Source organism: Mustela putorius, unplaced genomic scaffold, assembly GCF_011764305.1.
Source record: "Mustela putorius furo isolate JIRA1106 unplaced genomic scaffold, ASM1176430v1.1 tig00003853_pilon_pilon_pilon, whole genome shotgun sequence".
Taxonomy (NCBI): domain Eukaryota; kingdom Metazoa; phylum Chordata; class Mammalia; order Carnivora; family Mustelidae; genus Mustela; species Mustela putorius.
The window spans coordinates 17,878,939-17,884,248 of NW_025422005.1; the positions used below are offsets into that span (position 1 = coordinate 17,878,939).

General features: G+C 51.5%; 1 long non-coding RNA gene across 1 annotated transcript; it reads left to right on the plus strand.

The window, feature by feature from the left end:
- The first annotated feature begins 3,239 nt into the window (after positions 1-3,239).
- LOC106007453 lies at positions 3,240-5,310 on the plus strand. Its single transcript, XR_001182209.2, has 3 exons — positions 3,240-3,753; positions 4,580-4,695; positions 4,866-5,310. It is a non-coding gene; the product is annotated as an uncharacterized LOC106007453 (long non-coding RNA).

Below are 5,310 nucleotides of genomic sequence, written 5' to 3' on the forward strand. Positions count from 1 at the left end.
GCCTCGGTTTCCTTAAAATAGCGAACACGTGGTGCTTATTTATGTGCTGGGCATTGTTCTAAGTGCTTTCCATGTCCTGGCACTTGGAGTTTTCTTACCCGCCCTGTGAGGCTGAGGAACAATTATTGTCCTCATTCTAGTGACAGGAGAGCTGAGGCCTGGAGAGGTTAAGTGCTGCCCGAGGCCACGACCCGGAAGTGGCCAAGCTGGGGTTGGAACTCGGGCTTTCCGGCTCCAGAGTCAATGCTCTTCACACTCAACTGTCCTGCTCCATGCAAAATGAACATAATGCTAGAACCTTCTTCATAAAGTTGTTGTGAAGTCCAACTTTCACAGAAGGTGTGTGGACGATCCAGGAGAGCTGAGCACGGCTGTTACCACTGGTGTGTTCTGAGCCTGGAGGAGTCCAGGCTTCTCAGAGAATCTGGAATCTTGGGGTCAGGCTGCAGGGAGCAGGGCTGCGGCTGGGCCAGAACAGCATCCCCTTGGCTCTGGCTACATTCTAGGGCTCTCTCTGCTTGGCAGAAGGACTCTGCTCATAATGCTTGTTTGTCCAGATTGTGGTTCAATGGCGTCTGCATTCTCTGCACGTCCTGCCCTGGGCCCAGAAGGGATGGAGGGTGACAGAATAGGCTCCAGCCAGGCCAGGGAAAGTGGTTGGGAATTAAGAGGTCTGGGAAGGCAGGATGAGCCTAGTTTCTAGAAACCCCAGCTGTGTCAGAGCTTCGTTGCGAGAACTTGGGTAAATCGCATCCTCTCCCTGGGCCTCAGTTCCTTCATCTGTGAAATGGGGACAGTGATGGTACCCACTTTATCGGGTGGGGGAGGGTGAAAGAAGGTGATGTATTTTGCAGTACCTTTGTGGACACCCAAGAGACAACAGTTAATTATTAGTTTTATTTGGCTGTTTGCTGAGCCAGGCTGCCTAAGGTTCAGTCCTGGCTCTACCGTTTCCTAACAGTGTGACCTTGAACCAGTTACTTAACCTCTCTGTGCTCTGTTCCTCGCTTACACCCTGGGGACAAGGACAAGACTAATAAAACAACGATGTGTCTGGCCCATTAGAAGTCCTCTGTAAGCTTTAGTGCCTCTGTTGTTATTCTCCAGCTACAAGACCCTGGCCATGGCCTGTCCCTTCCCATGCCTCAGTTTCTTCGCTAGTTCAGTGAAGTTTGGACTTGAGTGTGGGGGCTATGTGCTAACAGATTCCTGGGCCCCAACCCACCTACCGAATCGGTCTGTCCTTCTTGTTCTTGCTTATCGACGTATCCTCAGAACATGGCACATGGGGGGCCCTCACTAAATATTTACCAAATCTATGTTTTTCATTAAACAAACACCAACTTAGTGCTTTTTTTTTTTTTTAAGGAGGCTCCATCACCCAGCGTGAGGGTTTGAACTCATGACCCCGTATCAAGAGTTGCACGCTCTACCCACTGAGCCAGCCAGTCACCAACTCACTCCTTTTTATGTGCCAGGCACTCTTCTGAGTGCTTTATAGATATGAATTTATTTATTCCTCGCCACCTTGGAGGGAAGGACTATTAGTATCCCTGTTTTTTTTTTTTTTTTTTTTAAGATTTTATTTATTTGTTTGTCAGAGAGAGAGCACAAGCAGGGGGAGCAGGAGGCCGAGCAGGCAGAGAGAAAAGCAGACTCCCTGCTCAGCAGGGAGCCTGATGTGGGACCCGATCCCAGGTTCCTGGGATTATGACCTGAGCCGAAAGTAGACACATAACTGACTGAACCACCCAGGCATCCCCCCATTTTTTTGTTTAACAGATGGGGCAGCTGAGGCAGAAAGTGAATGTGCTAGGGGATTTGAACCCAGGTCCTCTGGCTCCAGATTCATCTTCTGAACTTCTCTGACCCTGTCCTCTCTATTCAGGAGTTGGGGTGCACAGTGTTCCCACCTATCCATGGGCATCCCTTACTCATCTCCTGGGATTCTCCCATTTTTGGGGTAGGAGAAGGAGGTTGGTGGGATGTGGGGCGTTGAGCAATTCGCCTAGCCCCTAGAGACAGCCTGCCAACACCTGCCACTCGGCCAAGTCCAAAAATGGCTTGGGTGCAGCTCCCATCCTGCCGTTCTTCCGGAGCCTGGGAAGGGGACAGGAAAGGCTCTGGGGCCTGGCTTCGGTACTGACTCATGGAGAGGTGGGGGGGCCGGGGAGGTGGGGGGAGTCACGGAGTCGGGAAGGACTCAGCGTGCGTTGACTTTGTCTTCCTTCCTTGGACACTCACTGGAATAAGACTGAGGCCCGGAGCCAGAGGCCGGAATCCACACAACCCAGAGCCTCAAGATGCTGACGGACTTGGCCGAGGGAGGGATGTTACGTTGGAACCTGGCCCCAGCATTCCTCCGTGAAGAGGAGGGTCTTTGCGTGGCCATATACACGGGCGGCCACCTCGGATGCGAAGGGCACTGCCCTCTCCCTGGCCACAGCCTACAGGAAGGCCTCGGCCAAGGAAACGGGGAAGACTTGCGACCGCAAATGGGAGAAAAGGACAGGAGCAGCCAAATGAGGCCTGAAGAAAGAGGCAGCCTGTCCAGAGTCCTATGTTCCCCCGGGTGGAAATGTTGGCCAGACTTTTGAGACAAAGGATATTTGATAATCAAATTTCATTTGTTTAGCGGTGGCTCCCCACATTGTCATCCCTAACCTCCTAGATCAACTGCCAGCCACACCCGGGCCCCCATACCACTTATGGGTGGTGGTGTTCCAGAACTGGAAGTGGGGGTGTGGACAGCACACACGAGGCCCTAGACGGGTCTGGAGAGTGCCAATTCAATGGATGCGGTCCCGGGAGGCCAATGAGATGGGCCACCTGGCTGTAACCTGCTCATCTCCTGGGCTTCTCCCCACGTGGCCAGCAGGGCTCCGAATTTGGTGGTCGAGACTACAGACTGAAGAGCTCGATCATACAGGTTTGACTCACGTACTGCACATGGAAACTTAGGTCCTGTCCTAGACTCTCTGGGCCTTGGTTTCGTCTATAAAATGAGAATAATGGGGCGCCTGGGTGGCTCAGTGGGTTAAGCCGCTGCCTTCGGCTCAGGTCATGATCTCAGGGTCCTGGGATCGAGTCCCGCATCAGGCTCTCTGCTCGGCGGGGAGCCTGCTTCCCTCTCTCTCTCTCTGCCTGCCTCTCTGTCTACTGTGATCTCTCTCTCTGTCAAATAAATAAATAAAATCTTTAAAAAAAAATGAGAATAATGGCATAAAGGCTAAGGTACAAGGACTCTGTGGCTTATCCTGTTTTAAACTTTGCTACAACCCTGTGAAGCAGGTGCTATTTTCAGGCGAGGATGCCAAGGCAGAGGAGGGGACGCAGCTGGCTACGTTTCCACAGTAGGTAGCAGAGCTGTGGAAACCCAGGAGGTCTCACTCCAGAAAATGTGCTATGAGTTATGACATGGATCACATCTACCCATGAGGGCAGTTGTGAGTGTTAAGTGAATTTAGGCACGTAAAGCTCTCAAAACAGTGCCAGGAGCATAGGAAGTGCTCAAAATGTTAAATGTGAGCTCTTGTGCTGTGGTCAGTGATGTGGACACCTGACTCAGTAGGCTGAAACATTAAGGCAATTTATTATTTCACCAACAGGAAGCCCTGACGCATTCCTGGCCTCAGGATTGGTTGATTCCATGGCTTGATGATGGCTTAAGGACCCAGGAGTTTTCTGTGTCCTGTTCTGCACACTGGAACCAGTCTAAAGTCAGCTACCCTCTTGGTGGCAAGATGGCTGCAGGTAACATGTAGACTGTCAAGCATCCTTACTCTTCCCCAGCAACAGGAAAGAGGCTGTGCCTCTGTACCAGACATCTAGGGTTTTTCCCTTAAGTCTGACTGGGCAAGCTGTGTCCTAGGGTCATCCCTGGACCAATAACAGCACCAAAACAATGCCAGGAGCTGGTTGGCTTTGCCTTCTCCGTCTAAATGCTTGGAACTGATATGGGGGTGGGCTTTCCCAGACTAAGGGGGCTGGCCAGAGGGTTCTGTTGGGAAGGGAGAAAGGTGGGTTGTGGATGCAATTTTAAGGAACTCATTAGTTCCCTTGTCAGCTGGAGGATCTGGGGAGGACCCCTGGGTTACCCAAATCCTTTGAATCCAGCGTGTTCATCCAATGTCCGGTGGTGCCGGATCTAGAGGAGGAAGACGTTTATTTGGACTGAGGGTGGAGGTGTATTTGTAGGAAGATCCCTAGAGGCTTCACCTCTGAATCCTGGACTATGAGAAAGATTTCCTCGGCCGGGAAAGCCTGAGAAGAGGGTCAGAGGGTACAGCATGAGCAAAGATCTGTGTGCTTCTGGGAAGCTGGGGCTTATGGGCAGAGTAGCCTGGGAATGGGGAGTGTGGAGACATGGCCCTCAGAAAACAGAGCCGGGTCCTCTCTGCCTCCTCCCCAGCCAAGAGCACCAGAATGGTAAGAGCATTACAGAGCACTTGCTACGTGTGCACGCATTTCTCGGGCATTCAAGACAATGAGATACAGAAAGCAGAAGTCCCACAGTTGCCAAAGGGCCCTCTGGCCCCAGTGCCAGGGCTCTCAATGTGCCCCATACCTTCCTCACCAGGTCCCCATCTCAGCAGCAGGAGGAGAGAGAGGACCCCCCCCCATCGGGCCAGGACGTAAAAGCAGCAGTGCCTGGTGGTGGCCCCTGTCAGGGGAACCTCCCTCTGGCAGACAAAGGTGGGAAGCCAGGTTTTGTCTCTGCTGGGCAGGGAGGTGGCCCCCCTCCTGTGGCCACCTGGGGGAGAAAAAGTGGGGAGTGGGTGTGGAAAGGAACGCTTGCTTTCTGGGACTAGCTCCCCAAATCCCTGTTTGCTCACTTGAAGGAATAACAACCCGCATTATTTCAGATATTATGCCATTGAGAGGGGGCAGATGGAAAACGGTGGAGAACGCCCAGCGGCTTTTTACCATGCCATTCAAATGTTATTTGTTTTTCTTATTAAAGCAGAAATCCTGGGTTGAAAATGTGAGCAGCGATTGCCTTTGCTGCTCAGGCTTTGTTCTGCTTTTCTACTTTTTGTGTTGTTTTTTTTTTCCCCTCAACGTTCTCTACAATGAACATATTTTACTTTTTAATGGACTCCCCGCCCCCACCAAAGAAGAACATTCAAATTCATTATTAAAATTCCTCTGTTGGATATGTCTACATAAACCTATGCATATATGCATAGAATGTCTTTGGAAGGCAACCTAGAAAAATGGTCAAGCACAGGGCTGGTTGGAGGGGAAATGCATCAGGGTGGGGGAGGCGGGCTCTGGGCTGTAGTGTCCATGGAACTGCTTGAATTATTA